This window comes from Onychostruthus taczanowskii, unplaced genomic scaffold (assembly GCF_017590055.1).
Source record: "Onychostruthus taczanowskii isolate IOZ18803 unplaced genomic scaffold, ASM1759005v1 scaffold90, whole genome shotgun sequence".
In the NCBI taxonomy this organism is placed as follows: domain Eukaryota; kingdom Metazoa; phylum Chordata; class Aves; order Passeriformes; family Passeridae; genus Onychostruthus; species Onychostruthus taczanowskii.
The window spans coordinates 2,804,045-2,814,673 of NW_024506994.1; positions in this window are offsets into that span (position 1 = coordinate 2,804,045).

Below are 10,629 nucleotides of genomic sequence, written 5' to 3' on the forward strand. Positions count from 1 at the left end.
GCGGGAAGGAACTGGGAATGGAGCGGGAATGGGAGCGGGAACAGGCAGGGGCAGGGAATGGGAATGGATCGGGAACGGGAACAGGCAGGGATTAGGAATGGAGTGGGAATGGGAACGGGAACAGGCAAGGATTGGGAATGGAGCAGGAATGGAAACGGGAATGAAAGCGGGCAGGGATTGGGAATGGAGCAGGAATGGGAGCAGAGAGGGAATGGATCGGGCGAGATTGGGAATGGGAATAGAGAGGGAATGGATCAGGCAGGGAATGGGAATAGAGAGAGAATGGAGCCGGCACAGAGAGAGAATGGAGCGGGGAGGGGTTGGGAATGGAGCCGGCAGGGATTGGGAACGGAGCAGGAACAGGCAGGGATCGGGAGTGGAGCGGGAGCAGGCAGGGATCGGGAATGGAGCAGGAAGAGGCAGGGATCGGGAGTGGAGCGGGAGCAGGCAGGGATCGGGAATGGAACAGGAAGAGGCAGGGATCGGGAATGGAGCGGGAGCAGGCAGGGATCAGGAATGGAGCGGGAGCAGGGGCCGGGCCGGGCCGGGAGCGGGGCCGGGGTCGGTCCCACCGAGGCCATCGGCAGCCGCAGTTTGGGCTCAAACCCGCAGGGATTGAGCACACGCGGCCAGGTCCCTGCGGATCCCAGCCCAGCGCCGTCCTGCTCCTGCAAAAACTGAGGAAAAGGCCAAAATCCAGCCTGGCCACAGCACAGGTGGTGTTTTCTGAAATCTCCCCCAGGCTCTTCTCCAAAGCCACCCAGCTGTGGCAGCAGAGCCCCTCCTGCACTGCGTTGGTGTTCCCATCATGGAATTACCGATGCTTTGGGTTGGAAGGGACCCTAAGGAACAACCAGTGCCACCTCCTTCCATAGGCAGGAACAGCTTCCACTATCCCAGGCTGCTCCAAGCCCTGTCCAGCCTGGCCTTGGACACTTCCAGGGATCCAGGGGCGGCCACAGCTTCTCTGGGCACCCTGTGCCAGGGCCTCACCACCCTCACAGCCAAGAATTCCTTCCCAATATCCCATCCATCCCTGCCCTCTGGCAGTGGGAAGCCATTCCCTGTGTCCTGTTCCTCCATCCCTTGTCCCAAGTCCCTCTCCAGCTCTCCTGGAGCCCCTTTAGGCTCTGGAAGCTGTGACACTGCCAACACCCCACAGCCAGTGGTGAGGCTGCAGGGTCAGGGGTGCATGAGTGCTTTTCCATGGTTTATTCCTGTAAAGTTCAGCCCTGTCAGGAAGAGCTTGGGCACAGCTAAAACCCAAACCTTAGCACCAAATTTATTAGCAGAGATGGGAGCAGGAATGTGGATCCCTGGAAGTGTCCAAGGCCAGGCGGGATGGGGCTTGGAGCACCCTGGGATAGTGGGAGGTGTCCCTGCCCATGGCAGGGAGTGGAATGGGATGAGCTTTAAGGTCCCTTCCAACCCAAATTATCTCGTGATTCCAAACCAAATTCAGGGCTGGTGACGCTGAAATCCAGCATTTACCCCGAGAATATCTGTGAGAGAGAGAAAGGGGCTGGCCACAAACCACAAAAAGCGAAGTTCTAGGGAGTGGGGAAAAGATGAAGGATGTCACTATAAAGACACAAAAAGAACACGACACAAACATGCTGCTGTTCTCAAGGTTAAAAAGGGCAGTTTATTTGCTGACTCCAACATTTATAGATTTCCAAAAGTGACAGTGGATTGGAGGGTGAAAGTGCCACCTTTCCAATGACACTGGACAAACCAACAGTCCATCAAATTTCTCTTCTTCTATAAAGGAATGCAAAACAGTAAGTTATTTACAGAAAGTGTGTGAGAAAGTTCCTTACAAGAATGTAAACATCAGAAGGCTTAGAAAATCTTAGAAAATCAGGGCGACAGAAGGACCCTCCAGATTTTCAGGGGGAAAAAAAAAAATCCAGATTTTTCCTGAAGAGGGGCTCTGCTGTCTGCACTGGCCGCTGGGGTTGCTGGAAGAGAGGTGGGATCCAGATTGTGATCCAGAGCTACAGATCCCACAGATCTCACTTACAAAAAAAAAAATCCAGATTTTTCCTGAAGAGGGGCTCTGCTGTCTGCACTGGCCGCTGGGGTTGCTGGAAGAGATGTGGGATCCAGATTGTGATCCAGAGCTGCAGATCCCACAGATCTCACCCATAGAAGCTCCATCTCCCCATCCTTCACCTGCTTTATCCCTGGCGAAGAGCAAAGCCAAAGGGAGGAAATCCGGTCAGCAGCTCCCTCTGGAGGGGACGGGCGGCTCCCGGTGCCGTCCTGCCCCAGCTCCAAGGCTGTCCAGCCCCTGCCCGATGGGATCAGCCTGGCTGGATGCCGGCAGTGGGTGACAGCCTGTCCTGGGCAGTTGTCCCTGAGAAGGATTGCAGAGGTGTTTGGATTTGGTGACCTGAATTTTTATGCTGGCCCCTGTTGCTGAGTTCAGCCTGAGTTTGTTGGGTTTGCTGCCTGTGTCTCGTTAATGCTGGCAGTTCTGGTGATTCCAGTGACTGGGAATGATCTAAAAATCTAATTAATGGCATTTTAATCTCATAGATAGATGCAAAGATTCATAATAAGGATGATTAATTATCCTCTTATGGGGGTTTGCACTGATCTACGTCATCAGACAGAAGAGGGGTCTCTGGGTTTATCTTGATAGTTTGAGTTGGAAGAGGCCCTAAAAATCATCCAGTTCCACCCCGACCATGGCAGGGACACCTTCCATTATCCCAGGCTGCTCCAAGTCTCATCCAACCTGGTCTTGGACACTTCCAGGGATGGGGAAGCCACAAATGGAGTGGCTGCAAAGGAAAACAAAGGATTTCAGCCCCATGGGCAGTGGGGAAACAGCACTGCTGCCTCTGTGAAGGAGGAAAAAGGAAAATTTGGGCAGTGGAGGGACTGATTGTTACCCCAGTGTTGGTCCTGACAGTTCTGCAATCCCCAGGGGACGTGTGGGAGGGGATCATCACCCAGCTCAGAGAAAAACCCAACACATACAACCCTCAAGTCAGGGATATATCGGATATTACACAGAGAAAAAGGAGTTTGAGGTGCACTAGGAATATGCCTGAGGAGAGGAGTGGCTGGCACTGAGATGGAATTCACTGCCTGACTTTTTTTGTCTTGCCTTGTGCTGTAGGGAAAATGAGGTTTGTACTCATTTGTACATGTACATGTGTTACAGTAAGATAGAAAAATCATAAAGAAAGGCCTCATAAAATCAGGTCTACTCTGTTATTTCTTCTAAGGGAAGCTAGCACTTTGTAAGTTCCCATGTAAAAGCCATCCTGGTGTGAGCAGTTTAACATAACAATCTATTCCTGGGTTTTAAACAACCAGCACCTGTATAAACTGTTTTTACACTGTTAGATAGAAAAATGAAAACTCTCTCTCACAAACAACTTTTCCTGCATGTACACACTGGGCGTTTGAGTGACCAATCAATACAGAATATCAACTTGTTAATAACCAATAAAATAATTAGCAAGAAAGCTACTGACCAATTGGAGTCAGACAAGAGGTCTGTAAAACTGTATAAAAAGGAGTTATGTGAATAAAGAATGGGATTTTTCCACCATGAAGGAAATGGAGTTTTGTGTGATTTATTCTGATATATATCATGTACTCAAGAGTTTGAGTTTGGACATCACCTCTCTCAGAGGAACCCCTGAACACGGCAGGGAGACCCCTCCTGCCTTGTTTTTAGACCTGTAAAATCAACATTTTGATTTTTGGTGATGCCAGCCAGCACGGCTCAGCCATCATGTACTCAAGAGTTTGAGTTTGGACATCACCTCTCTCAGAGGAACCCCTGAACACGGCAGGGAGACCCATCCTGCCTAGTTTTAGTCCTGTAAAATCAACATTTGGAGCTGTGACGCCGCCCAGCACGGCTCAGCACTGATATCAGTCAGCAAATATTGTCCCGATCTCAGGAACAATGGGGGATGTACGGGACACTGTGAGGGAACAGCGCAGCCCTTGTGCAATAAACCACGGGAGGGAAGAGCGCAGCCCTTGTGCAATAAACCATGGGAGGGAACAGCGCAGCCCTCGTGCAATAAACCACTGGAGGGAACAGTGCAGCCCTCGTGCAATAGACCACGGCTGCCTGGCTAGCCTTACCTCTGGGTGCTGCTCGTGTCATCCTGTCCTGCATTCCCCCGCCATGGGAGGAGAGCTCCCAACCCTCGGGCTGGGCTGTGAGTGCCAACAATTTGAGGAAAATCTCATGGCCGGGGCACAGGCTCGCCCTGAATGAGGCAGAGAACTCTGGAGCATGACTGGGATGATGAGGAGGGGCTGAGGGAGCTGGGAAAGGGACTCAGCCTGGAGAAAAGGAGGCTCAGGGGGGACCTTGTGGCTCTGCACAACTCCCTGACAGGAGGGGACAGCTGGGTGGGGGCTTGGTCTCTTATCCCAAGTAAAAATGATGAGGGGAAAGAGCCTCAAGTTGTTCCAGGGGAGGTTTGAGTTGGATATCAGGGAACATTTCTTTATGGAAAGGGCTGTCCAGCCCTGGGACAGAGCAGTGGTGGAGTCCCCAGCCCTGGAGGGGTTTAAAAGCCATGTAGGTGTGGCACTTGGGGACATGGGTCAGTGGTGGCCTTGGCAGTGCTGGGGGAGCTATGTCACCATGATATTTTCTGAAAAAATCCTCTTTGCCCAGGATTTTTTCTTCTGAGAAGCTGAGAAGCCTCAGAGTGTGTTTTGCTGCTTTGGAATGCAATATGGAGATTGTTTATCCAGCATGTGAATTGTTCTTTCTTAATGACCAATCACAGCCAGCTGTGTCAGACTCTCTGAGGAATCACGGGTTTTTATTATTCATTCTTTTCTTGCCTTCTGATGTATCTTTTCTCTATAGTTCAGTATAGTTTTAGTATATAATTTCTTTTAATATCATATCATATCATAATAAGTCAGCTTTCTAAGAATATGGAGTCAGATTCATCTCTTCCCCCGTCCTGGGACCCTCACAACCACAACCAAGCTATTGGACTCACTGATCTCAGAGGGCTTTTCCAACCTAAATATTCTCTGGTCTGCGGCTTGTACAGGTATTTCTGAGGATGGATTTGGGTCATAAGAACTGATAATGCATCAAGGAGGCCTCTCCAGCTGCTGGTGGCTCCAGGCACCAGCTGCTTTTCCTTGCTCTGACATAGCCTCCTAAGAAACCCCATGAGCAGGAGAAGCACAAACAGAAATTCTCCAAGCAGAAGGAAATGCAGCTAAATCAGTGCCCTCTGCCAAAGGACCAGAGATTCCTCCTGCCAGAGCCCTAAATGCCCAGCCATCTGCCTCCCTCTGCCCCGGAATGTGGGCTGGAGAGCTCTGCCAAAAGCTTGTCTGTCCTCAGCAGGAGTCAGGGCTCTTCCCATGTCCCTCTCTCCTGCCTGGACAGCAGGATCATGAACTGTCTGGGTCTGTTCTGGAAAAACCCCAGGACGTGGGGCAGACCCTGGGGAGCAGATGTTCCTCTCCCTGCTCTGGAGTCACCCTTGAGGCCACATGTCCCAAATCTGGAGCGATTCCCATGATTTTGGGCTTCCTAGAGGGTGAGTTCTCCTCCACCACGTGTGCACTGACACCAGCAGGGGTTTGCCTGTGGAATCCAAGGAATAAGTGGCTGCAGGATGGGAGAGGATCACCCTCCATATGCTGCAGCCCTGTGACCATTTCCCTCTTGGACAAGCACTGATGTTTTTTAGGGCTCTGTGCTTCTTTCCATTCCTGAAATAGATTGTGATCCCATTATCCCAGCTCCCAGCTGCTTCACCCTCTGATGTTTTCCCAGGAAGAGCAGCAAACACAAGGCAGAGGAGGTTTGTGGCTGCTGAGAATCATCTGTGAGTGCAGTGACCACATCCACAGGGATAAATCCAAGGCCAGCTGGAAGGGACAAGCCATAGGCAGGACACTAAGATCTCCTGGGTGCCCCAAAAAAGGGATCCACAGTGGGCAGCTCACTGGTGATTGGTGTCTGTGCTAACTCCTGAGCCCTGCCTAGGAGCCAAAAGTCTGCCAGGGCCTGGGGGAAGTTTTATGTCTGAGCCTGGTCTTGGCATTGCTTCACTCACTGGTGTGGATCCAGCCAAGGGGCTGGAGGAGAAAGAGGCAGAGAGAAAAACCCTTCCATGGAGAAGCAGAGAAATCATCCTGTTTGTTGGAAATTTGCTAAAGTAGCAACAAAGTCAGCTGGAGTTGATTTAGATGTTGTTTCCCAGGTTGCATCCACAGGGATGTCTGAGCTCACAGCATGTCCTGGGAGCTGCCATCCACAATTCCTCCCTCAACCCCACCAGCAGGGCCCACCCTCCTGGCAGCTGGGAGGAGGGAGCTGCAGGTGTGGGAGAGCTTCCCAGCCAGCATTCCCAACTCCTCAGCAAGGCCACACTGGGAATTTGGCAAGCAGTGAGTGGGCAGCTCTGAAGTGAGACTGCAGGAGGAAGGAGGCTGGCAGGAGGAGGCAGACAGACAGATGGACACCACACCTCATGCACGAGTGTTCCTCGGGGCTGAGATTCCATCATTAATTTTTTTTAGCCAATTTTTTTTTTTTTTTTTTTCCCTCCAGGGAATAAGGAGTTTCTAGTGAAGCTTTTCCATTTTGTCATGAGAAATACACTATGTAATGCTCCTGAGGAAAAGGAATTGGGATGCTGGTAGGTGAGAGCTGGACACCTGGAGGGAAGAGAAGGATCCAGGGAGAGCTCAGAGCCCCTTCCAGAGCCTCTGGGGGCTCCGGGAGAGCTGGAGAGGGACTTGGGACAAGGGATGGAGGGACAGGACACAGGGAATGGCTTCCCACTGCCAGAGGGCAGGGAGAGATGGGATATTGGGAAGGAATTGTTCCCTGTGAGAGTGGTGAGGCCCTGGCACGGGGGGCCCAGAGAAGCTGTGGCTGCCCCTGGAACCCTGGAAGTGTCCAAGGCCAGGCTGGACAGGGCTTGGAGCAGCCTGGGATAGTGGAAGGTGTCCCTGCCCATGGCAGGGGGGGGGAATGAGATGAGCTTTAAGGTCCCTTTCCACCCAAACCATTCTGGGATTCTAAATTTAACTTTTTTTTTCTGTTAATCTTTTTGCCTTTTTATTTTTTCTTCCTGTTGTTTTTTTTTTTTTTTTTTTTTGTTTTGGTTTTTTTTTTTTTTTTTTTTTTTTCCTCTCCTTACTTTATGAAAATCTTCTCTTGCCATGGAAATCTTCAGGCACTCCCCAGGGACAAACCTCCAGGTCTCTGTGCTCCTGGAGTACACAGAGTGCACAGCCTGGTGCCAGAGTTGTTTGGAATTACTCTGAGTGAGTGAGAACAATTGCCCAGGTACAAACAGTCCCCAAAACCTTCCCTTTATCAGGACCTGAGTATGAAGGGTGGGATATCTGATGTATCAGATCTATATATCCATCTCTGTACTTGGCTTGTTCAAATTTTCAGGGGGAAAATTCCAACCTTTTAATGGATTCAAAAAACATTGAATTCTGAGGAAACTCAGGCCACTGCACAGGGGTCTGATACATATTTAATGTGCTGTTGTACCGTGATTTTTTAGGTGAGTGGCTTTGAGGATTTTGCTTTGGATATGATTTGACTTTGGGGACTCAGAGACCCCTGGAGGGAGAAAAATAGAAAGAAAGTGAATTTGGTGACAGAGGAGGGAAACCTCTGTGTTGCAAAGGCTTTCCATTGGACAGGAATGTGAAATAAGGGGCATTAATGAAATTATCTTCACCTTCACTTGGGTTTAAGTTGAAAGATAATGAAACAGCTATTTATACAGAGACTACAGGTTGCAACAGAGACAATTGTGATTTCTTTGGAGGCTACAAGGAGGCATTATTGTAAACCCCCCATGTCAGGGGGGTTGGAACTGGATGATATTTCCAACCCAAACAGTTCCATGTTTCTCTGGTTCTGTCATTCAAGAACCAGGCATTGTCATTTTAGAACCAGGTTCTATGACCTGTTGCTAAAAGGGAAATGGCAATATTGTGAGGTGAGAAATTGTTTATTAACTGATTTTTTATTATTACTATTTAGAAGCTGTGGTGCTTTGAAAACATAATTTGGGCTGCTTTTCCATGAAACTTGGCTCAGGTTCTCTCTGTCCTGGCAGCTGCAGATGTTGGGGTAACTTGTCACATCTCCAAAACTGGGCTCCTGGGGTCTGACCCACTTTGGGAAATTGCCAGATCATTCCTGAGAAAGCTGAATCCTAAACTGCCTCTTCAAGAGCATAAATCAATACATCTTCTAAACCAAACCCTCCCTGATGAGATGGAGCTTAGAAAATTTTGTTTTAGTGGGTAGGGAGACTTGAACTTCATAGAATCACAGAGTGGCTTGGGTTGGAAGGTGCCTTAAGCTCATCTTGTTTCACCCCTCTGCCATGGGCAAGGACACCTTCCACTATTCCAGATTGCTCCAAGCCCTGTCCAACCTGGGCTCACAACCAGGAAAAATGGTTTTAAATGGAGCTGGAGCCACCCTCTGGTGTTTTCAGTTCAGCAGTGACTGCTGAGGTTGTGCTGAGTATTTAAGATCAAACACGAACAGGCTGAGTTAGGATTTGTTACGCTGAGTCTCCTGAGTAGCTTGAGGTATGAGCCATTGTTATTGGGGGAAAAAGGGGTTCTCAGTGTGGGACTAAATGTCCTCTCTGTTGGATGCAGAGAACTGAAAATCTTTTCTTCCAGAATCCAATTAATGATGCCAGTTAATAAAGAACAAGTGGCCAAAGTACCAGTGACAAAGAGATGAGAGCCAGGGCAGCCCAACAGAGTCAGAGATGCTCCCACCAGCTAAAATGCCTTTTGTTCCACTCCCACTTGCAGTCACTGGGATAAATTTAGAGCCGTGACTTGTCATTCTGGAAATCAAACAGGACACGGAGACAGCGAGCACTGGAAAATCATCCAGCTGTGCTGGAGCTCAGCAGCAGGGCTGGGAAGTCTCTTTACCTGTAAGATCAGACACAAAGCAGAGCTGCTGTTGCAGTCCTGTGTGTGTCTCTCTCTCTCTTTTTTATTTTTTTTTTAATGGAATCTCGGAATCATTAAGGTTTAAAAAGCCCTTTAAGATCATTGAATCCAAGCACTGACCCAGCCCCACGTGTCCACCACCAAGCCCAGCTCCTGGGTGCCCTCCCAGTGTCTGAAGGGAACCTACAGGGAACATGGAGAGGGACAATTCACAGGAGCCTGGAGTGACAGGACAAAAGGGAATGGCTTAAACTGAAAGAAAGTAGCTTTGGATTGGAAGTTATGAAAAATTCTTCCCTGTGAGCCTGGTGAGGCCCTGGCACAGGGTGCCCAGAGAAGCTGTGGCTGCCCCTGGATCCCTGGAAGTGTCCAAGGCCAGGCTGAACAGGACTTGGAGCAACCTGGGATAGTGGAAATGTCCCTGCCCATGGCAGGAGGTTGGACTACATGTCCTGTAAGGTCCCTTCCAACCCCAAACCATTCTATGATTTTATTCTATGATTCTATAAAGAAACTTCAGTTATTAAAAGTGAGATTCAATAACAATAGAAGTGGTGATATCTTCAGTGCCTGGAGATCTTCAGCTCATGACTGAATGTTCCTCACCAGGGAAAATTTTCACCACACATGCAGCTCCGTGACTTCTGAACTCCAGGAGTTCTGATTCCATTTCTTCCTCTCTCTTCCTGTAATCCTGGGAGCTGCTATGATCTGGAGCTGCCCTAGGGAGTGCCACGCTCCGGTTTAAGCCGCGCCGTGTTCCCAAAGGGTTGGCACAGCCCCAGGAGCTGCTCTGCCCCAGGACAACCAGCAGGTTCACCAGGTCCCAAGTGCAAGTTCTGGACTGGACACAGACCAAAGACCACACACAGTATTTGGGTAGAAAGCCACTGTTTTGGAAGCTGGGAGCAGTTTAATCCCATGGGGATGGCCAAGCAGGCCATGCTTGAGCCATCTTTCTGCTGCGCAGCACAGAGCTCACCTGAGAGACATGCCAAGGACTTGGCTTCAAATTTTCAACTGGAAAGATCCAGAGGAGAGTGAAGAGATCACAGTTCCTTTGCTGTTTCCCTGTCTGAGCCATTCACTCCTTTGTCCTTCCCTTTTCTGTGTTGAACAAGCCAAGAGCAGTGGGAAGGGAGGTCCCTGGGGCACCACAATTGCAAGGTGACAAATGAGGGAAAATAGTCCCAGATTTACATCAGGAGGATGGACTAGACATTTTTTGCTGCCATATTTGAAAATATTTCATTTGCTGGTGAAGGGTTCAGCTCGTGTCAATGGCACAAGGATTACAGAGGTTGCTGCATGCACCATGGAAAGAAATGAGGCTGATGAAAACATTGCAAAGCCACAGATCTGCCTGGGGGAAAATGCTTCTGGAATTTCTGGGATTAAAAACCTCCAAATTACATCAAAGCTGGATCATATCCCATTAAAAAATACAGTAAAAATTTTTTGTGAAGGAACATAGAAGATCCTTCCTCTCCTCTGCTGGATTTTCTCCAGCTCTGCTTTTCCTCCTGTGATGCAAAGGGCTTCAGCAGCTCCCAACACTGGGGGTTTTTTGGGTGTTTCTCAGCTGATCCAGACTTCTTGCTCCTTGTGCCTTAACTCAGAGGAGGAGATTTTAGCTGTTGGTTTTTCATCCAGAAA